Raw genomic sequence first — 25,053 nt, 5'->3', positions numbered from 1 at the left:
CGTTCTAATCTCATGTATCTAAGTGATAACAGTTCAATTGTTGGCAAATTAACATGTTGTTTCATGCATTGTTCCTCTTGCCCCAACGGGTTGTTCGTCTTGCCCACTAGTGGAGTAGAACGTATGGGAAACCAAAAAAAAAAACAATTTCTTACATTGGAAAACAGGATTTTTTGAAAAAACCTGAAATAAGATGATTTATAAAAAAGCCGACAGATTTTTGAACGTTTATTATGAGTTATAACGAGCATTTCCTTAGCTTGTTACACTTGCCCCACTTTCCCCTTTTACAACCAGACATGCATCGGCACTAAGAACTCTTCTTAACGGCACTCAGTTTGTTCTAGTTGGCATTTACGTTTAAAGTAATGTTATGCTTGATGCCAGCTAAAAACGGCTTGTTTTTAGCATGAATAAAGTATAGAAAAAATTGGTCTATAGGAAAACCCGACTTCAGGTTTATTTTCATGTGAATGTTCTCGTAAGCTCTCAAGAAGAACTTCATAAAAGCTCTTTGGGTTCACTTAATGGTTCTAACCCTATTTCTCACTTGGTTTAGAATATAGCCTCTCAGGGTCTTCGGGAGCTTTGAAGATTAGCGTAATTAGTGTACTCTATACACTGCAACAACATGCTGGGAATCACCTACGCGAAATGCCAAACAAGTTCTATAAAAGAGGAGTTAGAACGGATGCACGTCTGATTACAACATGGCACCCAAGCGACGTTGTGTAGTCCATTAATATTTAAAATGTCTGACAAGAATAACAATGAAAAATTCAATGCAAACATATTTTTTACATTTGAAATCCTTTGATTTTGTTCAGAATACCTTTATTATTAATTAAAACAAATGTTTATTCATGATTAATGTTTGAAAAAAATAGTAATATTTTATTTGGCAACCCTGCTCTCTTCCTTAGCCAATTTCCCGAACTCCATCGAACAGCTTTCCCTCCCAAATCATCCTTCTCTCTCCTCTATGCTTATAACTGCTCTCTCGCAACTGATAACAGGTTGTCTCTCGTCACCGTTCCTGACCTTCTCCGCCCGACTCGTTGATCTGCGTTTGTTGTCGGTCGGTCGTCGATTCTACTCCAAAGAAATGCTCTGTGCGCCCTCCAGACTACACAATCAGTTTGCCCAGGACCACCGTCGAGTGCGGTCGTGTTTTTTTCCCGCTCCCCAAGTCTCTAGTCCCAGTGTGCTGAACCGGCGGAACCCCGGAAGAAGAGAGTGTGGGATTTCCTCCTGGTGAAGACCGTCTTCAAGGATAACTTGAAGCTTTTGGCGCGGATTTTTTGGCAAAGTGTCGGCGACGAAGTCGTAGATTTGCGTTCAAGTGGTGGGTGGTGTGAGAGAGTGTTGGTGCGAGCGACCAGCGTTGACCGGATTTGCCGGGGACGGAGATTTACGCTACGAGGTCCTTGGAGTGATTCCCAAAGGATTCGCTCTTAAACTCTGTCTGCGTCTCTTTACAACTTTGCTCTAAGGTTGGGGGTTAAGGTGTGATTCCGGGAAGCAGTAGTAGTGTCTGCTGTAGTAAAACTGATAACAAAAAGTTTCCGAAAGTTTTCCAAAGTAACTTCCGGACAAAAGATCAGGGGAGAAAAGGTTATCAACCAAATCTACACAAATTCAACGAAGCGAAGCGAAACTTTGAAACAATCCTTTTTTGTCCGAAAAATTCCTGGAAGTGGAAATTGTTTCACAGTGTACAAAAGCTGAAGTTAAAGTGGAAAAGTGCCAAAGCGAAACAGAGTGGAAAAGTGAATAACATAAAATAGGAAGGAAAAAAAACCGGGTACGCGGGAAATTGGAAAAGTTGAAGCCGGGTTTGAGTGAGGGAGGAGAAAGTTGGTCTCTGTGTTTTATATTTTGCTGCTGCCTGCTCATCGTCATCACCAGGATCAAGGACCTGGTCTCCTGAATCTCCGGGTATTAATTAAATCATTCATCTTTATGTGTACGCGTGGTTGCAAATAAAAGATAAAAAAGGAGTGGAAAAGCAAACTTCCGGGGATCACTGCCTAGACTATGAAAGTCTAGCTGTCCACTCTGGGGCTCCGCGGTGTGCGTAATTAAAATAAGGCGAAACATTTTGTGGTTTGTAATTAATTTCTGCGGAAATAAGTCACCGTGGGGGGTCATTTGGTGAAAGGGAAAAGGAAATTAATGCTGCAGTAAGTGGAATTTTTCCACAGTATCTCTTGGGATGAATATATCTTCGTTTATGAGAAAATGTAAAGTTTTATTCTGAATGCAATTAACAATTCAGAATAAGCCACAGTAAATTCTTTTTTTATACACTGATGTTACGCTTTGCTTTTGTAAAGATTCTCAAACACATTTTTTTTCTAAATATTCATGTTCATGGTTTGTTTATTTACAAATTACTTTAGAAGAATATAAAAATATTTTATTATTCAGAAATATCAACGAAATACTAATTGCAAATCCTTACAATATTTCAGTTGTTTATTGCATAAGTGTGCATTTAGAGCAACAAAATCATTTGCAAGAAAGTTAATTTAGAAAAAAAAAATATTTAATTGTTTTTGCGAGTTTTTTTTTTGTACAGTTTAATGTTATTCTTCCCTTCAAAAATGCCTGAATTATCTTGAAATTTCGTTAATTAAAAACATATTAAGTGCAGTTTATTCGGGATGGATATTAATTTCAGTAGGGAAGTCTTGATTTCATAGTTTTAGAATTATTATTATAAACCTTCACAAAATTATAGTTAGCTTGATTTCAGAACTATTTCAATTTGATTGAAAAATGCATTTCATATTATTTTGGCACTTCTTAATTTACTACACACTTAGATTTATTTTTACCGAGATGCCGACATTTTTAAATCAACTGCTGAACAGTTCCGTAAACTTAAAATTACCGAATTTGGTTAAAAAAATACCGAAATTCGGTAATGCAGTTCATCAGTGTTCATCGTACAACAGAAATTCGGTAAAATTTTGTTCATTTTGTCAGATGAGCAATTCTCTACGATCTCGGTCTTTTTGTTAGAATTTTATTTTTTTTGTATTTTTAATCCAACTGAAACTTTTTTGGTGCCTTCGATATGCTCAAAGAAGCCATTTTGCATAATTAGTTTGTCTATATAATTTCCATACAAATTTGGCAGCTGTCCATACAAAAATGATGTATGAAAATTAATCTGTATCTTTTGAAGGAATTTTTTGATAGATTTGGTGCCTTCGGCAAAGTTGTAGGTATAGATACGGACTACACTGAAAAAAAATGATGCACGGTAAAAAAATGTAAGTGATTTTTTATTTACACTAAAACTTGATTTGCAAAAAACTATTTTTTTATTATGTTTTAGAGGACATCAAATGCCAACTTTTCAGAAATTTCCAGGTTGTGCAAAAAGTCTTTGACCGAGTTATGAATTTTTTAATCCATACTGATTTTTTTTTCAAAAAATCGAAATATTGGTCACAAAAACTTTTCAACTTCATTTTTCGATGTAAGTAAAATCAAATTTGCAATCAAAAAGGGCTTTAGTGAAATTTTGATAGGAGGCACCGTTTTCAAGTTAAAGACTTTTTTTAAATTAGTGCACATGTTTGCCCACGTTAGAATTTTTTTTTGAAAAGCTGAGAAAATTCTTTTTTTTTTTTTGCTTTTTTGAACTTTGTTGATACGACCCTTAGTTGCTGAGATTTTGCCATGCAAAGGTTTAAAAACATGAAAATTGATGTTTCCCAAGTCTCACCCAAACAACCCACCATTTTCTAACGTCGAAATCTCAGGTAATGGTCCGATTTACAATGTTAAAATATGAAACATTCGTGAAATTTTCCGATTTTTTCTAGAAATATAATTTCAAAATCTTTAAATCAAGAATAACATATCAAAAGGGTCAAATATTTAATATTACGCCCTTTTAAAATATAAGTCATGGTTTAAACATTTTGTAAATATTTTTTTCGAAAAGATCGGAAAATGTCACAAATGTTTAACGACTAATATTTCAAGGAGCATTAATACAATTTTTAATTTAAGTATTGATAGTAATTTCTTTTTAAATATAAAAAAATGAAAAAAATACTGTATTGTTGTTTTTTAAACATTAAAAATAGCTTCCATAATTTCCAGATAATATTCAGAGATATTTTTTCGTAAATTTCATTTCTTGTCAAGGTTATTTTTTACGAGAGCTCGCATTAACAAAATTCAAAATAGGAATCTTTTGTGTACCTTTTGATTTTTTTAAGAGGTTTGACAATATTTACAAATTTGAAACAAATGGGACAGTAAAAAAAAAACTAATGTGTAATTGTAATTGTGTATTTTTTTTCATGTGAATTATTTTTTCAAAAAATTTCGAGTTTGTTTTTGATCCCATCCAATATACAAAAACTTAAAAAAATCATGAAAAACTTTTATGGCCAGTCCCCATTTTACATCGACAAAATTGATTTTCGACAACGAAGAAAAAAGGTTCGTTTTTTTTTTTCTCTCAAATTCTTTGATTGGGATATTTTTCAATGTTCGCCATTACGGGGTTTGTATTCCCAAAGTTACAAGTTCTTCCTGGTTGATAACCGCTGTTTTAGGGGACAAAGTCCCCTACGAGAAAACATTTTGAAATCTTTCCCAAAACATTTTTTTTTATTTCAGTTGTTAATGCAAAATTGAATTTGCAATCGAAAAGAACAGTACAGATATTTTGATAAAGTGTACCGTTTTCAAATGAAAAAATGCATGTGTAGCCTTTTCTTAATTCTTTTTTTCGAGAACTTCAGTAAATTTTTTAAAATTTCGTCTAAGAAAAACCTCTAGTTGCTGAAATACAGCCCTCTATTTTCTATTGCCAGCATCTCAGCAAGTAATGGTCCAATTTTATATGTTGAAAAATGAAACTTTTATGAAATTTTCTGATTTATTCGCAATAATAGTCTGACAATTTTGGAATCCAGACAAGCATTTCAAAAGGACTGAATATAATTGTAAAATGCAGATTAATTTGAGCAACTCACAAATTTTCAACTTGTTGACATTTTATTGCTCTTAAGAAACACTCCAACAGTTAATCGAAAACAGCTTGAATTTGAATTGGAAATACATGAGTACAGAACCGTTCCAACTTTTATTTTCTCCTAGAAGCCAAAAGATCAACTCCGTGCATTTGCATTGATTTTATCGGTTCACTGCAGCAGCAGCTTTCACTCTCCACGAATATTCGGAATCAATTCGGATCGGATAACGAGGACCTTTAGCCGGGGCCGACCCACTTGACTATGCAAAATGGAAATAAACCGCACACACACACACAGGAGGAAGACGATGGGAGATTGATTGAGGTTTTCGCACTTGGCTGCACACACACACATACAGATCTCACACCAACCTTGAGGGCGTGTGTGTGTGTCCCCTTAAGGGTTTGACACCAACGGGGCTGATGGTCTCTCAGTCTTGGGTCACAGTTGAAACAATAATAGAAAAGTTATTTTTATTATTTGTGGAAAACTTCAATGCTTTTGCTCATTAGTAATTTTTGAGCTTTAGTTTTTTATGTCAAATGTCGCATGGAAAAATATATAAATAAACAAGTTTTTGTTTTAACTATATTTTTTGTGGTGTACAACTAACTTTGTCATGGTGGTGCCAAAAAGAACCTTCTAGAGCGTACGGCCAACCACTCGCTTTGACAAAGGATAATCCTAAGAAATGCAAATTCGTCAAGTTCTGTTTGTTCATCCCATCCAAAAAATGGTCGACCACCAAAATTGATCGACTGAAGTTTTGATCGAGAGGAAGTTAAACAAATCAAAGCAGGCACTAAAAACATTTTGAAATAAAAATGATTTGAAAAATAATTTCAGGCTAAAAACATTCAAAATTGATCCAATGTTAATCAAATTTGGTAGTTCACACTTGAGACTTTCCCCTCCCAAAAAATGTCAATTTCTCGAGAGACATCTTCTGCAAACAAAGAATATAAATTGGGCAAGGAACAGCTGTGCCTGGGCCAGTTAATTGTCGTCCATTCTGGCTGTGACCCAACCATTCGTCTTATAGTCAGAGGATCCACACTGGGAGCTGTCAGCTGGAGGATGATTGAGTTGGCTCGTCAGTGTCAAATCTTTGTCGGTCACATACCTCTCAGCCATCGATGAATGTTGGTAGATCGTTTGCAAACGAGTTATTCAAATTTGTTGAGTTTGATGAAGTTTTAAAATTCAATTGAAATATCACCACAACTTTATTTGATACCAAAACTAGCAACAATTTTAGAAAAACGTTACTTAATCCACCCATAGGTGGTTGGTGCCTTCCTCTCATTCAAAGGGTAATGCTATCCAAAATAGACACGCTCGTGGGAAGATCTTTAAATTACCTATCCAAAGATAGGTCGCATGATGTATTTGGAATACGTTTTCATCTAAATATCTGAGAACTAGCCTCCAAAAAGTGTATAAATAACTCTTAAGTGCTTATAACTTTTGATAGGGTTGTCAGATCTTCAATGTATTGGTCGCGTTGGAAAGGTCTTTTAAATACCTTTCTAAAAATGTATAACATGCTTGCTTACAAAAACCACCCTTTTTACAATCTTCCGGACTTTAGTCAAAATCGTTTTTTTAGCATAACTTTTGAAGTACTTTACTAAACTTCATAATTTTCAATAGGGACTTATAGGACCCCAAGACGAATCGAATGAGACCAAAACGGTCCAAATCGGTTAAGCAAGTGCTGAGATAATCGAGTGCATATTTTTTGGTGCACAGACCCACATCCCTACACACACACACAGACATTTGCTCAGAATTCGATTCTGAGTCGATAGGTATACATGAAGGTGGGTCTAGGAGGTCTAATTGAGAAGTTCAGTTTTCGAGTGATTTTATAGCCTTTCCTCAGTAAGGTGAGGAAGGCACAAATCATTTTGAAATATATCAAAAGTCTTCAAAAAGTAGATAAATTTGTGGAAATCATTAGTGGAATTCCTAATTTTATTTTAATATTTATTGATTTCTTCATAAATCGTCTTTTATAACGCAATTTGAATTCAAATCGAGCCACCAGTTGCCGAACTTTTTAATTGAACCAGAAATTGCTCTCGCTCTCTCGATTAGCATAACAATAACCCCATCCAAATTTCCCGGGAAGCCAAATCCTAATTTCACAGGATTTGTCGGGCGCCCCGCCGCCATCATTGTTCATAATTAAATTTCAGCCTCAATAGGTCTAATTTGGGAGTGTCTCGCGACGCCACCCACCAAGAAGTTGGCAGTGGAAATCTCAGGCCCCCGGGAAATTGCGGAAAACTTTTCACTTTTCTTTCCCCCCTGACCAAGTGTGGTGGAGAAGCAGTCGGAAGGGATCAAAATCGTTCTCGCAAGGTGTTGTAATAATAAAATCTGCTTGGGTGGAAAAGGATTGATTTCCGAGTCGAATCGTCAAAGGGTCATGGGGGGTTTATTTTTTCTTTTATTTTTTTACCAGCATTTGGAAAAGTGAGCACAAATCTGGGGTTCAAAGGGTTTCCTCAGCTGGAAGTGTCGAGAACTTTTGGGTCCAGTGGATATTTGCTTATTGGGCTGATTTGTAGGTGACGGTGATGATTTCGCAATGGTTGGGATTAAAATTACGGTCCGGGTAAAGGTTACTCATTTGACAGTTATTTCATTTTAAACATTTGGATTGTTGGACTTATTTTTGCGTATATCTTAGAAGTTTATAGCAAGCAACAAATTCTACGTAAAGTTTAATTACCTATAAATATAAATTGTTAGAAAACAACAATAAAATTAACGATTGACGATGTCCTGCTCGCAATACCCTTGATAATGCAACAATAATAATCCTGTTTGCTTTGGTCCCAAAAGGGCACCCTGACCGGAGACAATCGATTTGGAGGGATTTTCGGGTGTCTTTTCATAGATTCAACCTGAAGAGATTTGTGATGTTAGGCCAAATAAATCTTGAATGTTTTCCCGTAACACGACCCTCGATGTTGACTTATTTTGTGAACACAGTTTGAAGTGGAAAATTCCAGCAATTTTTCATAATGAGGTTTCCAAGAGGTTTCACAAAAATAAATTTTAATTTAATTTAATTATTTACTGAAATCTTTAATTCAATCCATAACATTTAGGAAAATAAAAAATGTCTGAGTACAGTATAAGCGATCTGTTGAGCAATCTCAAGTTTCTTCGGTAAAAACCACAAGTAACATCATTCATTCTTCGGAAATTTTCCCTTGAATTTCTCGCTTTTAACCCTTTCAGGCCTGATGGGTCATATATGACAAAAAAATGAAAATTTTCAAAAGTAGCCTACAATTTTCTTATGGTCATGAGAATCATTTTCCCATAATTAACTCAAAAAAATATTTTTTTCAAAATTCAGACTTGAAAGTGTTAAGATAGCAAATAGGCGTTGTATCTTCGCAGAATTTTGCAGCATCGTTTAACATCCTCGAAAAACTGCAAAATGTTGCTGGCTTGAAAATATCCTTGAACCACTTCAAAAACATCCACCCGCCGCCTTATCTGACCTTTTTTTTTACTTCTACAAGCAAAAAATATTGATCAACACGCTTCATTGCTTGAAGAAAAATGTTGGTTCTTTTCAGGAGCTGCCTTTATTTACCGAAAAACTTTTAGGCCAAAGTCAGCCACAGAGTTTTAAATTACTTTCGCAAAGTTGAGATAACTTCTTTTTTTCACACTGCTTTTTTTGTTCATTCACAAAAATGGTTCACCCACAAAATGTTGGTGTGGCTGAAGGAAGGCTTGAAGGAGGGAAAAAACTCGTTCATGTCTGCTCCAACCACAGACGTTACTAAATTGTTTGTTTTGAAAAGTTTCCGGGAAAAATATAATCAGCGTTCAGTTGAAGCTAAACAGTGTAAAGAATTATGTGACTCCATAGAGTCTTTACTAAGAAATTGAAATAATGGAGAAGCACGGTGATTTGAAATTGGTCAGAAGCAAAAACTTGATGTTATTCAACATTATGATTTAACTGTTTTTAAGAGCGAGTCCACGAACAGGGTATAGGGGAACAGCATCTAATTCCAGCGTGCCTCTAATGTTGGCAGGTCAGAACATTGACATTCAATTAAAGCTAATTAAAAGCGTTTTCAACTGAACTCGAGTGATAAATAGCTCAATAAAAAGTGAGCAAGCAAGTTTCTACCAAAAGTTTTGCAAAATTAGTTGTTTAAATAGTGAAAATCAGCAAATTGGATGGAGTTAGGGGCGAATGATTAACCTGCCAAACATACGAGAATTTCCCCTACCCCTTTGTATGGGACGTCGTTTGGACCTCACCAATCTGCCTGAAATTTTCAGGGGTTGTTTGTACATATAAAACTAGCATCTGGCCAAAATATGAGCACTCTAGGTCAACGGGAAGTGGGGCAAATCGGGACACAAAGTTTGAAGGTTCAAAAACGTCAAAAATCGTAAAAAGGCTGTAACTTGGGCAAAATTCAATTTAATTTCAAAATTCAAAATGCATCTGAAAGGGTTTAAAAAATGCAACAAAATGCAGGGTAGAGCATCCCAATTGGTTGAAGCTAAAGGGAGTTATTGGTATTTTAGTGAAAAAATAGCACAATTTTCAAACTCAAATAAAAAAGTGTTCCATTCATATATCAACTCGGTTCGGCCTGCAGCTTGTAGGGGAAATCTGGGACTACCATCTGAGACTGAGAACGCTTTGGGTAAGGCAGTTTAACATATTAAATAGACACTTTTACTTTTAGTGAATTTTTTGGCTGTAAATTTTTGCTCGGGGGACCCCTTAGATCCCATTTTCTGATGATGATTTTATCATATTCGTATTCATTTTTTAAAGGGTTAAAATGGATGCAAATAAACATTTTTATGCATGTTTCTATTGTGAAATTGTCTCAGGAACACGAATATGATAACATTATCATCATCAAATAAGATCTAAGGGGTCCCCCGAGCAAAAATTTACAACCAAAAAATTCACTAAAAGTAAAAGTGTCTATTTAATATGTTAAACTGCCTTACCCAAAGCGTTCTCAGTCTCAGATGGTAGTTCCAAATGTCCCCTACAAGCTGCAGGTCGAACCGAGTTGATATCTGGATGGAACACTTTTTTATTTGAGTTTGAAAATTGTGCTATTTTTTCACTAAAATACCAATAACTCCCTTTAGCTTCAACCAATTGGGATGCTCTACCCTGCATTTTGTTGCATTTTTTAAACCCTTTCAGATGCATTTTGAATTTTGAAATTAAATTGAATTTTGCCCAAGTTACAGCCTTTTTACGATTTTTGACGTTTTTGAACCTTCAAACTTTGTGTCCTGATTTGCCCCACTTCCCGTTGACCTAGAGTGCTCATATTTTGGCCAGATGCTAGTTTTATATGTACAAACAACCCCTGAAAATTTCAGGCAGATTGGTGAGGTCGATGCGAGATGCGTATATGCTTTGCTCGTGGACTCGCTCTTAAGCAATATTAAACTTACCTCAATTTTGTAGATTAAGCTTTGAATTTCTCTGAAATAGATCAAATAAATTGGATTATATTTTGGCAAAACTTTAATGCAAAACATTTTCCAAATTTCTCACTTCAAGGTGTAAAAATAATAGTGGTCTGAAATGTAAAATAGATAGTGGTAAATCAGATCGGTAAATATGTTTTTAATGATGATTTTTATTTTCATTTTTTTCTGCAGCTAACATTTTTTTCAAGTTTATTTAATTTTAAATTAAGAAAAAGAAAGATTTGGGTGAGGGTTTTAATTGGTGTTACGAGATATCTCTTTAATGTAATGTGAACGTTTATAGAAAAAGGGCATTATTTTCAGCTAGATTTTTTCTGCGTCCTTTTCGTTTAATTTGGTCAACTCTGCTATAAGTTATGCAGAAACCAATCAAAATCTTCATTTTGCTTTGGCGGATAGGGGTAAAAGTAAAGGGTTTGCCTGTGTTAGAACTCATTGTGACTTGAAAACTCAAAAAACTGTCAGAAAATGGTTCTGAAATATGTCTTTAAATTGAATAAATTTTACATTTGCCTCAATGAACAATTTTCTGGTATTTCTTTTACGGTTGGAGAAGAATAGAATGTTGATTATATTTTGAATATGTTTTTTAACGGGCACGTAGGTGGTTATATTCCACCAAATCTTAATTCCATTTTTTGTTTGTGTAAAGATTTTTTTTCTTTTTTTGGCAAATTGTAATATACATTTTTTTAATATCATCGTTAAAACATCTTCAATAAAAGCTTTAAAATAAATCTCTATGTTAAAACAAATCTTTATTTTTTAAATATTTGGATAAATATTGCCGATGGATTTCCCAAGTTAAATCTAAAACTAACTTAATCCACCTATGTGGTTGGTGCCTTCCTCACTCTTTACAAACAGTGGGTGACCTGATTGAATACATACATTTGAACACAAATTTCATCTTTTTTTTAGATCCGGAATAAAAAAGTACACAAATATCACAGAAGTGGTCATAACTTGAAACAGGGTTGCCAGATCATCAATTTTTTGGACAATTTCTAAAGGTTCTAAATTACCTAACCAACGATTGGTCGGTTGATGGATCCGGACATAGTTTACATACATTTAAGTGAGATCCGGCTTAAAAAAGATACATAAATATCACTTAAGTGGCCATATCTCGAGACAGGGTTGCCAGATCATCAATGTTTTGAACTCGTTGGAAATGTCTTTTGATAACCTAGCCAACGATAGGTCGGATGGTGGATCCGGAGTCCGGATCCACCATCCGACCTATTCCGGACATAGTTTACATACATTAAAGTGAGATCCGGATATATGTAAAAACACAACTTTTGAACTACTTATCGATATAATCTTTTACAAAGCTTATGTTGCCCAATCAAAATCAGCCCGAAAAATCAGGGGATAAATATGTTATAAACTTCGTTTATAATCAAAAATAGTTTGAACTGATGTGAAATTCCATCGTACAGTACCGCAATTAGTTTTATTTTCGCGAAAAAAATAAAGAATTTCGTCAATACTCAAATATTTTCAAAAGTAATGCTTGCTCAACAACTAGATAGTAGTATAATGCATTATTAAACACTTTTTTCATTCCAATGTTGAAACCATGGCTTGTAATTTAATTTTTTTTGACATCCCCCTCGACTTTGGTCAGAGTCGAGAGTCATAAACTTCAAAAATATTAGCAACGGCCTAAAGTGCTCCGTGTTCAAGTTTTACGTGTTTTTGCGTTACATTTTTCGAAAAAGGGTTATTTTTTAACAGTATAGAAAAACACAATAAAAGAAAAGCACCCCTCCAAACAATATTATTGAAAAGCTTTGAAAAATTTGAATTTTCTTTTTTTTTACTTTGCTGATGCTGTTTTTCTGTCATCTTATTAGCTCTCTTTTATCAACTGGCGATATCTCGGAAACATTTTATTATAGTTTCAATGTTCTTAAATATACTATTTGTAAAAGTTATGCTCTTTTCAATAAACATAATTATTGCATAAATTTATCTTACGTTTTTTTGCCATACAACATTTTGGTCATTCGACCTTTGGTTTTTCGATTTTTTGGAACATTGAAATTTTTAGATTAATTGTGAAAAAAAAATTTAAATAAATTGATTTTTGAAGGATTGTGTCTTAATTCAATTATTACTAGGCATAATTGAAAAATATCCTGTTTAAACCTGGATGTATGAAAAAAAAAAACATGATATTACTATTTCAATTTTCTTCAAAAGCAAAATTAGCAGAAGTCAAAACGATGAAAATGAGATTTTGTAGTTTAAATATATAAATAAAAAAATCAGCAGCACTTGTTCCGAGACTTACGAGACATCAATTTTCGAATCTTCTCTGAATTCTGTTCAGTATTCCAACCTTAATTTTCATAACGTTTAAAAATAGCTTCCAATAACGAGCACACCAGTCAGTGAAATGCCCTCTGTGAAACAATAGGCCCGATTGGAATCGCTTTATTTCCATCGGTTCCCGGAAGAGCAACAATTTCCGCCTTCCGCGAAATCGAGATCAAAGCTGCTTTAGCGATATCTGTCGCGCACACAAAACTCTCTGCCCCCCCAAAATAGCCCCCAATATTGAGAGTCCTCGTTGAGCTCAAGAGTTCGTAGTTTCGCGCGATTTTCACTGTGCACTGTTAAAAAGAGTTATGTAAATTTTCATAATATTTTCTAAATGGTTTGAATTTGAGTATTGGGATTATTTTTTACTACATTTTTAAATGTGCATTTTCTCTCATCTTTTCATCAACAGGTCGTCCCATCGTTGAAACTTGCTGTGCCCAAGTGTCAACCTTGTGAAGCATAAAAAATCGAGTGCTTTTGGCACGTAAAACTCTCAACTGTACTTCAAAGTTCCAGCGGGAAAAGTTGCCGGTGTGGCTGCTGTTGATCGGTAAGGTGACGAGCGATCCGACGAAACTTTGCGTACCCTTACCACGGCTTAAATCGTTCTCTCTATTGACGAAAAATCAATAATTATTGGTGATTGGTGCAGTCAAAGAAGAAAGCAACGTCGTCGTCCAGCTGGAGAGGAGCTTTTTCCTGAGTCCCGAAAAGAAAGGAGGTTAGAGGATTACAGCTTAGGGGAGGTTGGTTGCTAATTTGAATAGGGAAAAATTCAAAAGAATTCAAATTGTAATTTTACTGCACGAACCCAAATCATGACCCTTTTTTGGATAAACTGTCAATAAATTCACTATAGAAACGTGCTTATCACAAAGTCATCCGAATTATGACAGTATTGTGGTCTATACGCACTCCGATCTTAACAACCATAAACCTAACCTCAAAATCACCCATAAGCTCTCAACCCCCCTCTCCAAAAACTTAACGCAATGTCATTTCACGAACTCTCGAAAGTCAAAACCCCATTATTGAGTGTGTGTGTGTGTGTGCGCTCTCTCTCTTTCTCTCTGGCAAGGCATGGAAAAGCAGATTATGAGGCTTAACGAGTTCCGGGACATCCGCGGGAACGAAAGGCGGGGTCTTTAAAAGCATGTACTAGTCATAACCTCAAAGTCAAAGCCGTTGGAAAAGCGCGGCAAAGATAAACCCCAAAGATTTGCTGCGTGGCTGTGATGAAGACGACGACTGGCTGCAAACAAGCGCCAGAAACATAACCTCGCACAAATTACAATCATACGTGAAAGTGATTGTTTGTGTAAGTTTGGGGGGGGGGGGGGGGGGGGAGTGAGGGTCAAAAATTTATTTTCATTTTCAGATGCAAATCAAATTTTTATTTAAAAAAACACATAAATTAGATGAAGTGTAGTGATTCACAATGAGGTCCTTTTCAAACGGCAATTTCACATATGAGCAATTCTCTGAGATTTCATTCGATTTTTTTTTGTATTTTTAATCCTGCTGAAACTTTTTTGGTGCCTTCGGTATGCCCGAAGAAGAAATTTTGCATCATTAGTTTGTCCATATAATTTTCCATACAAATTTGGCAGCTGTCCATACAAAAATGATTTATGAGATTTCAAAAATCTGTATCTCTTGAAGGATTTTTTGATTGATTTGGTGTCTTCGGCAAAGTTGTAGGTATGAATAAAGACCACACTGAAAAAAATGATAAACGGTAAAAAAAAAAAATGGTGATTTTTAATTTCACTTTTTGTCACTAAAACTTGATTTGTAAAAAAACACTATTTTTATTTATTTTTTATTTTTTGATATGTTTTAGGGGACATAAAATGCCAACTTTTCAGAAATTTCCAGGTTGTGCAAAAAATCTTTGACTGCTATTGCTATCAAAAAGTACTCTAGTGAAATTTTGATAAAGTGCACCGTTTTTTGAAAATAGCCGCAGTTTACCATTTTTCTAAATTAGTGCACATGTTTGCCCACTTCTAAAAAAAATATTTTTGAAAGGCTGAGAAAATTCTTTGTATTTTGCTTTTTTGAAATTTGCTGATACGACCCTTAGTTGATGAGATATTGCCATGCAAAGGTTAAAAAACAGGAAAATTGACGTTTTTTAAGTCTCACCCAAACAACCCACCGTTTTCTAACGTCGATATCTCTGCAACTAATGGTCCGATTAAACAAAATTATTAAAATTAAAATATGATTCATTCGGGAAATTGTCCGATCTTTTAGAAAAAAATATTTTAAATTTTTTTGAATCAAGAAAAATCAAATCAAATTATTCGCTCTACAGCATTGCCTTGGCGTTCTCGATTGCGAGATTCCTACTCGAAACTAAGTGTCCGAAGGCTTGATTGTTGAGGCAATTGAAAACCTCTTTTTACACCTTAGCTTCCATCCACCCCGGGATTCGAACTGACGACCTTTGGATTGTTAGTCCAACTGCCTACCAGCGACTCCACCGAGGCAGGACCCAGGGAGACGACTCCTACACCTGGACTGAGCTAACGACCTAACCTTTTGGTTAGTCCGGGGCCAACATTTACTTCCCGTCCGACGGAAGGCGTGATCAGACAAATCTCGTCTCGAAAAATGCCACCGGGACCGTCTGGGATCGAACCCAGGCCGACTGGGTGAGAGGCAATCACGCTTACCCCTACACCACGGTTCCCGGAATCAAGACTAACATTTAAAAAATGCGTAATATTGAATGTTTAGCCCTTTTGAAATGTTAGTCTTGTTTTCATGAAAATATTAAAATTAAGTGTGTGCTCACACCAACCTCTGACTTTTTTGTCGATTTACATATATATGTAACCCCTTAAAGTTGCTTTGACAGATTTATTGGAAATTTTCTGGACTTTCCGGGAAACAATTTTTTACCGTAAATCAAACTTTATGTGAGCTAGCTTCCTTTACATTTATGTGAATTCATCTAGCTTCCTTTACATTTTGGAAATTTCTGAAAAATAACGTTTGATTTCAAATAGGATTTTGCGTCATAAAATGATATGAGTTTTTGTGAATGTTTTTCAAATCTATTCAAATTTTTTTTTCCACTGCTTCAAATATTTGGCCCTTGCTGGGTGCTCAAAAATTGTCTGTTTTAAAACTGAAAAATTACCTATTTGATTGGACACTCATAAATATTTTGATTGAATGAATGTATCCTTTGGAAAACAAAAATCTGAATATCGAAAAACTGAAAATCCGTTTTATCCTCTACAACATACAATTTTATTTAAATTGTGTTTCCGCACAAAACACTGGTTTATGTTGAAAAATGAAAAAAAAAGATTACTTTTTAAGGGTGTGCGTTGCAAATATTTTCCTTAAGTTAATGTCGCTCCCCTCCCCCTCCCTTTTAATATTGGTCTGATAAATCAGGGGTCATGAAAAATTTCTTTTTAAAAACTTATTTTTTTTTATGAAAATAGTAGTAGAACTGAAAACAATCTAAATTTTTATGCATTGAAAATCATGAGAGCATGGGCTCGTTTAAAAATATTTTGATTTTTTTAATGAAATTCCACCGCAAAAAAAACATTTGTTTTTAGAATGCATTTTAAACCACTTTTTTCATTCTTATGTTGAAACCTTGTAACTAAAATATTTCAGCTTTTTTATAATTAGTAGAAGGTTGATCCAGGATTATTTTGATGAAATAGGATGTAGATTCGTTTGACTGATTCCATTTGACCTCACCATCGTGCTCATGATAAGATTTTATACAAGAATCACTTCTTATCTCAATGCTTTTTTTTAGTTAACCCTCAACTGGCCATTTTTTTAGATTTTTTTTTTACTTTTCTCGTGTTCAGGAGGTCATTTTGAGCAACTTATTTCTACGAAAAACATTATTTCTCTTCTACACTTCCAACTTCTATCATTACATTTTGCCTTTCTTTTTTATGTTTTTACAGCCACTTTTTGAATTTTTTGCTTGTTTTCACATTTTCTGTCATAGAATGATAATATTATCATTTAAATTGTAAAAATGTATAGAGGCATAGTCTGGGACACTACAAAAAATACTGCACACTTCCTTTTACTTAAAATAAAGGAAACACAGCAAAAAATATTTTTTTTTAAAACATTGGGATAATAAATCAAATTAAACTTCCGACCTTGATTTTTTTTTAATTTTAAGAGTTCTTCATTCCAATGTTTCTTAGAAACAACAAAAATAGCTTTTTGGCGATATTTTTTTAGATCGAAGTCCGTATAGGTGGTTGAAATTTTGGTTGGTTCAATATTACCTCTTTTTGAGTAATATTACTGAAAACATGTGTAAAAATGTGAACCTGATGAAAATTCATCAGAAACCGAAGAATATTCATCAATTCCTGATGTAATGTTACATTTTTTTGACACAAAAACTGTCACCATTCACAAAAAAAAAAATCAATTCTCGTAATCGTGAATTTAGTTCACGAATGTGAGAACCACGAAGGAATTTATTCATGAGTATGGTGCATTTGCACTATAAACGTGAATATATTCCTTCGTGGTTCTTGCATTCGTGAATTCAATTCACGATTTCGAGAATTGATTTTTTTTCCGTGTTCCCTGATGAACGAGGGTTAACGAGATATTTAATTTTTAAGGTTACAGTACAATAACAACCTAATTGATTTCATGGTATAATATTGAATGGAAATACATGCGATGACAACAAATTCAACATTTAGTTCTAAATGTCCCCACCAACTGTTGCTCGTTGCTTTCTGCTCCGCAACTGTTCGGTGGAAAACTGCGTTCTCGGAACCATTGCGACAGGATTTGTCCTTTCGCTCTGGTTCATGTACCTTTTTTTTGCCATTGCTAATCTGGCGTTGACGCTGTTGATTACATGCATATCTCACCCCTGGGGTGGTTCGTGTTTGGATCTACTAATGTTGTTTGAAGATTATTTTTTATAGATTTTGAGTAGGGTCGGCAGATTTCGTTAGAAACATTTTTTTTCAAATTGTTTACTTATTCTTTGATAATATTCAAAATACATCATATGGGCCACCCTAACCCCTCCCTAATGCGTGTGATGGTGAACATTACGCCCGAGGACGTTCTCGCACTATCCGACTGTAACCGATAATGGAATGAAAATGATATTTGCGATGAAACGTGGAACGTGGTTGACACCGTATAAGCGAACACACGTCGGCGACGATGACGCCAGAGCCCGTTAAGGCAACATGATGTCAACATCAACCGGCTTGCGACACTCTGGAATTCACACGTGTGCACGAGACAGAGGTATTTGGACTCTGCCGTCGCTTGAGCTTTTGGATCTTTGTCCCTGAGGGGTGAACATTTGGTTGTAGTTGATGGAGGCGCATGGTATTTTGTGAGAAGAATCAAACCCAGCTTCATAGATTTATGTTCTTCTCAGAAAAAAATACAAAATAAAGAATCCTTCCTTTTTTACCGAGCCCTTGCTGCGTAACCCCTCTTCAGGGATCATTTTTCTCCAGAGCTCATTAACACTACACCACAGATACCTGTATCATCGTACCCATGATACAAGATAAGGGTAGAGATTTGGCTGGATGGAGTTTTCTGGCCCAGTCTATTCTATGTTTATCGCCTTCATAAAGTCATTCGACGACCCGGAAAAAGTGCGGTGCTTCGGTGGACGCGCAGTCCTGTTTTTTCGTGATAATTTTCGTCTCTTTTGTGTTGCTATTTGTGTGCATGGGGGATTGGTTTTATGTGAGTAGGTTTTTTTTTGTTATTTTTTTTTCTCTCCATTTCCTCAGTTTGATTTGCGATTCCTTTCCGTCGGGTCGTGTTTTGTTTTTGCGATCGTCGTCGGTGTGTTTTTCGTTTTTTTTCGCGTGCGTGTATGTGTGTAAAGGTGCGGCTGGCTCTGTTTGTCATCGATGACAATTGAGTCAGTCTGATTTGCGATGCCTTTCGGTCGGGTCGCAGGGTTTTTTCGCATTCGTCGTCGGTGTGCAATAACAACAAAACCTTATCATACCATTTCAGCTCGATAAACATCGTAACTCGTCGTTCGCTTCGTTAATCAGTACCCCACTAAACATGAATCATGTAAAACTCTTAAAAACATCTCAATTAAAAAGTCAGACTGTTAAATCCTTCATCATTTAATTACAAATAATTTTGGTTCTATCTTTCCACAGCCGGCTGTCTAAGATAAATCAATTTCAATTAAAAGTTAACAGCCGATAAACGGGAAATGACTCATCCGCAGCATCCGATTGCTTGCCTTGAGATTAAAACATAATACCTTTCAACAAACACTATGATTTTGGGTCGCATCATCATCTTCTATGATGAATCCTGACCAAACACCCTATCCTACTAACAAATTGTCAGGTTCCTGGCGCTTGTGGGGTGTAAGCACAGAGTAAATCAGCTGCCCTAGTAGCAACCTGCGCTAACTAACATTCCTGTCCCTTAAAATCGAGATCTACAAACTGACATGGCGGGCGCCGTTGGTGGCCAATGACTGTTACCTATTCGCAACTGATCTAGCTTTAGCAATCATGGTGTTTTATCTTTTCAGCGCATTCATACATGCTGTTGATAAGGGAAATACCACTTGATAGTCGAAGCCTATGATCAGTAGTGCTGAAAGGATATTACGGTTCTGTTCAGCAACGGAGGGGCAACCATGGGTGATCTCTCATGCTCATGCTCATGCTCATAAAGTCATTCGACGACCCGTCGTTCAGCCTATAGCTGCTTTCAGCCGTCAGACTGGCAAAAAGCCTTTCAGTGTCAAATTCGGTTCGTTGTACCTTGTAGAGTATCTTCGGTTTCAGGTGAAGCTCTTTATAACGTTTTATTTTAGCATTAGCATTAGCATTAGCATTTTAGGACGCCCTATCCACGGATGGCTCCACAACGCTTATCCCTCTGTTTGGTGTGGTTGTGTTAGACCCTCATCCGGAACAATAATCCAACACGGGAGATACCATGTCTTCATCTTTTGATGAGTGTGTAATACAGCCCAGGGCATAAGGGGGTCCTCGCCGGGTCCAAGCTATCCTTTGGGGAACGGAAGGAATGTTAGTAAACACCTATCTAAAGTGCGCAAGGATCCCTGCGTCACCGTAGTGGTATAGATGTTTGTAGGGAGGTTTTGGACTCAATGTTAGTAGAAAGGTAGGACCCTAGGATATACCTCGAAAGGTATTGCGGGTGATATGTGTGTTGGTAAATTAGCATTATTATTAGATTGTTATATTTAAACTCATAAAGCCGGCTTCAGAGTACACACAATGACATTTAGAGTTTTCATTTTAACTATTCTCAACTGTTTTTTTGTAGTACCTTCACCAATTGATGCAACCGATATTGTTTTTTAACCTTTAAGATTTTTATGTATTGGTTTACCAATATTTTAAAGTGTTGTTTATTTATTGTCAGTACTGAAAGTTGAAGCGATACTTTATTTATTTTTAAGGAAATAAACATGAATTGAAAGGAAATCGATATGCTATTAAGTGCTCAGTCCATACAAAGATACCTTAAAACTTCTGATATGATTTAGAAAGAGAAGGAAAAGATTTGGTAAAGTAAGAAGAGTGCGAAAATTGCGGACTGACTTTTGCCATTTTGTTAAATTTTAGTTGTTTGATATATTATACATATTCTCAAAGCGTGTAACCGGATGCTGCTGTCGATAAAATTAATGTTTAGTTAAAGGAATTAAGGGATTATTTTATACCAGGTAAATCTTAGACAGCCGGCTGTGGAAAGATTTAACAAACTCACAAATCAACGAATAGACATACGACGATACAAAATGAATCTACACTAAAGTCATATTTAATGCTTCTTCCGGAGCAATGCTGAGTAACTTAAAGAATATGATGATACTAAAATATTAGTGGGTTAACTTATTTCCCTGTTTAGTTCTTAAACGAAAAACGAGACTTCGACAACAACAATCGTTTTCCTTGGAACAATCTCACCGGGATTCCACGAAGAAGGCATCATTGCATTTATTTAGTTCCACCACCGACCACCGTCGAGCGCAGTGGCGTGGTGGTTGCTGGAACTGGAACAAAGCAGTCAGCCTCGATGAGCTGCAACCTTTCGTCGCCCCGTCACCTCTTTCTTCTCTTTCACACTTAAGGCTTTCATTCCCAAGGTCATCGAAAACCAAGGATGGATGAGACTTTGCTCAACCATGTAAAAGGCACTTTTTCACAATATCTATTTAATCAACCCTTTAGCTACAAACTGCAACACAACTCGAAACTTTCCATTCTTTTATGAATACTTCAGCTCGAAAACCTGAAAACACCAACGCGCACACACACATATCGCTGCAAGTCAACTCCCGCAAAATGGCCGGTACTCCCCGAGCAGCAAAAACAAAAACCACTTCAACACACTGAAATCACTGCTAAATCCTTGAAATTGTTTATTCCTCTGTTAAAGTACATTAAAACAAATTGATCGACACTAGATTCTTAATTTTAACCCTCAAAATAAACTCGAAAAATTAGTGTAAACCAAGGAGCGCGATGCTACGACAACCGGACCTGTTGGCAGCGTTGCCAATCAGCTCTTTATAACGTTTTATTTTCTAGAAAATCTTGTCAAACCGTGTATTTTGATTGAATCTATCACAATTCAGGACGATTTATCAAACGCTATCGTGCAAACCAGACACGACAGAACGTCATCATTCCCGAGAGATTCCCGAGAGTTTCCTCAAGCAAAAAATCGGACCCCAGCAAAGCCACCAACACACAACATTTCCAGAGAAGGGGAAAAAATCCCATGATTAATCGTTCTGCTTACGGGATCCAACAGCCGGAAATTCCACGTACTGAGCTTGCAATAATCACCGTTATTTATTTTATCCCCCCCCCCCTTCCTGGGAGGAACCTCAACCCAGGTTCCGGCCACGAACTTTGACCCAGTCTGTCATGCGTGGCTTATGGCGGTTGGGTGCAAACCCAAAAAAAGACCATTTCAGGAAGTGAATTTTAATATTGCTCTCGCTTTTTTGGCTGTCAGAACGTGTGGGACCGACCTTCTGTTTTCGGGGGTGGGAAAGAAGTCCTCAAACCAAACACGACTTTGATACATCGGGGGTCAGATGGGAAAATTATTATTTTTCCCTATGATGCTGTTTTACCAAAAGATCGGTTTTTCGTCCGTTTCCTCTGGAAGGACGAAAAGAGCTTTTCCAGATAAATCTGAGATGAAGGTCTCCCCCATCAGCAAATTCCTTATGGTTTTACGAGATATGGCGTGCGTGAGAATGGTCATCGCATCGTTGCTCATCAATCATTGCTGATTTTGGCAGGAAGCCCCGGCTTGTATCGATCGACACGAGAGCTGCTTTGTGGAATGTGTTAATTTGAGATGTTTATTTAAGGAGTTTGTTTGGGGCAGTGAATTTGATTGTCGGATGGAGAATAAAATCCCAGATTTGACATTGTAGGTTGTTACAGTTTGGAATTAAAAATTATAAAATAGTGTACGCACAGTAGTACCAAAAATATACTGAATTTGTTTTTTTTTCTTTGTAATTATTATTTCCAATAATGTTGTTGTTCCTTATTATTGGTTTTATAAAAGACAATTTACCGCTTCAGAGGAAATTTGTATTCAATTGTCAGTATTAAAACTCACACCTAACAGATTAAAACGCAAAAAAATATATATGTCTCTATACAGCAATTCCATTTGAAAAGAGCCTAAACCGAAAAAAAAAGTTTTCCGATCGGGCTCAAAAATTTTCTTGGGTTCCTTGGCCAAAATAATTAGACCCGTATTTTTTTTGGCCATAAGGGTGACCTACATCGTGCTAGGATTGTTAAAAAAAATGGCAATTTTCGTCATTTTTCGCAAAAACCTCTTTTTTCGAAAAATCATAATTCCGCGCCATTTCATCCGATTTTAGCTGTCTTAGACGCAAAAGAAATCTAGCTTTTATTTCAAAAAGTCGTATGAAAACTTAAAATGGCGTTTTGACCGTGTCTGGACCAACGAGCCTGTGTCTGAAAATATTTTTATCGGATTTTTCGGAAAATTTCACATAATATATTTTTAAAAAATGCGATGTCGAACCGTACGTTTCGGAGACATGATTTTTTGAAAATAAAAACTGAGTTTTTCGACGCGCCACGCGCAAAAACGGGAATCTGACGAAATCGGCAAATAATCAACTTTTTTTACAAATCATAAAAAATGGGTCAATATACAGCAATTCCCCACGAAAACAGCATGAAAAAAAACAAAAGTCCTCGGATCAGGCTCAAAAATTTTTTGGGGGTTCCCTGGCCGAAATAATTAGACCCGTATTTTTTGTTTGGCCATTAGGGTGACCTACGGCGTGTTAGGGTGATCTGAAAAATTGTCATTTTCGTCGATTTTCGCAAAAAAACACTTCTTTCGAAAAATCATAACTCCTCGCAATTTTAAACGATTTCAATTGTCTTATACGCAAATGAAAGGTGATAAGTTGGCCTTTTAATGAAAAATAGTAAAAAGTTTGGAAAATCTACCCTAACATATGAAACGTGCGTATGAAACATTAAAATGCCGTTTTGACGGTGTCTGGACCAAAGAGCCTATGTCTGGAAATATTTTTATCGGATTCCTCGGACATTTTTACATAACATTCTAAAAAATGGGAGGAGTTCATTAACAGGATTCCGAGATATGATTTTTTGTAAATAAAATCCGTGTTTTTCGACGCGCTGTGAGCAAAAATCGGAAAATGACGAAATTGGCAAAAATCAACTTTTTTCACTAAAACTGCGATCACTTTAAAATTTCAGCAATGACCAATCAATAATTGGGTACCAAAATTTTCGTTATTAAAATACGCAACTTTTGATACCCATGTGTATAGGTCATTGCTGAAATTTTGAAGTTATCGCAGTTTTAGTGAATAAAGTTGATTTTTTGCCAATTTTTTCATTCTCCGGTTTTGCGCGCGGCGCGTCTAAAAACACGGATTTTATTTTCAAAAAATCATATCTCGGAATCCTGTTAATGAACTCCTCCCATTTCTTAGTTTATTATGTAAAAATGTCCGGGGAATCCGATAAAAATATTTCCAGACATAGGCTCTTTGGTCCAGACATCGTAAAAACGGCATTTTAAAGTTTCATACCCTCTTTCATATGTTAGGCTAGATTTTTGAAACTTCTTCCTATTTTTATTTGAAAGGCCAACTTATCACCTTTCATTTGCGTATAAAACAATTGAAATCGGTTAAAAATTGCGAGGAGTTATGATTTTTCGAAAAAAGTGCTTTTTGCGAAAATCGACGAAAATGGCCATTTTTCAGACCACTCTAACACGGCGTAGGTCACCCGAATGGCCAAACAAAAAAAATACGAGTCTAATTATTTCGGCCAGGGAATCCACAGAAAAATTTTAAGACCGATCCGAGCACTTTTGTTTTTTCCATGCTGTTTTCGTGGGGAATTGCTGTATATATCAATAAACGATAAAAAGGCAAAATAATTTCTACAAACCATCAAACTTTTGAAGTGGTTTGTAGAAACTGAAACATAGCACAACATTAAAATAGAATAAATAATGGCAGCCTCAGTTGTTTTTATTATTCTTGGTGTTAAACTGAATAAAAAAAAGTTTTCATAATAGTTTTTGTAAGTGTTCTCTATTTGATGTATTTTTTAAGAAACGCAAATTAAATAAATATTTGAACTGGCCTTAAAGCAAGTCAGCAAAAAATTACCTCCCCAACCAAATAAAATAATTAAAAAGTATTTCCTTTGTTTCCAATTTGAATAACACATATGTGTTTTATTTTCTACAGTTTCCTTTTGCACAAGTTTTCCGAAAAATCAAAATCATGTATTACCTAAATATGTTTGAATGCAAGAAAAAATGCCTGAAATGCAATACTTTCTGTTATGGTTTGAAGAATTAAGCCTAATTAAACATGGTGTTTTAGCTACAAAAGTGGCCTAACTGAAATTACAATTATTTAAAAATTTAAATTGTAAGCAATGTTTGCAGAATAAAAAAAAGTTGTTTGTAAAATTCTTGCTGTCATAATTTCATAGAATTTAACAACTAGCTATGCTATGCTAAGGCTAAACAAGAATTAAATTTTCAAAAATCAGAAATCTCCGAAAAATATATTTATTTAATAGCATGTACTGTAGAAAAATCGCATTTTTGGAAAACTTGAGTCAAACAG

At 35.6% G+C, this 25,053-nt stretch overlaps 1 protein-coding gene across 3 annotated transcripts in view; it reads left to right on the top strand.

The window, feature by feature from the left end:
• The first annotated feature begins 1,127 nt into the window (after positions 1 to 1,127).
• The window catches only part of LOC120432655 (GTP-binding protein Di-Ras2), a 187,821-nt gene continuing 163,895 nt past the window's right edge, over positions 1,128 to 25,053 (top strand). Inside the window, exons 1-2 of one of the 3 annotated variants that reach the window (XM_039597899.2) lie at positions 1,128 to 1,938; positions 13,264 to 13,404. The gene's annotated coding sequence lies outside the window, so the exon portion shown is untranslated. Of the gene's footprint in view, positions 1,939 to 13,263; positions 13,601 to 25,053 lie in introns of all 3 variants that reach the window. The other 2 variants (XM_039597898.2, XM_052707927.1) reach the window with 2 other exon arrangements.

This window comes from Culex pipiens, chromosome 2, assembly GCF_016801865.2.
Source record: "Culex pipiens pallens isolate TS chromosome 2, TS_CPP_V2, whole genome shotgun sequence".
NCBI classification, from domain to species: Eukaryota; Metazoa; Arthropoda; class Insecta; order Diptera; family Culicidae; genus Culex; species Culex pipiens.
The sequence above is the reverse complement of the archived record's forward strand: the minus strand, read 5'-3'. Positions and strand labels throughout refer to the sequence as shown.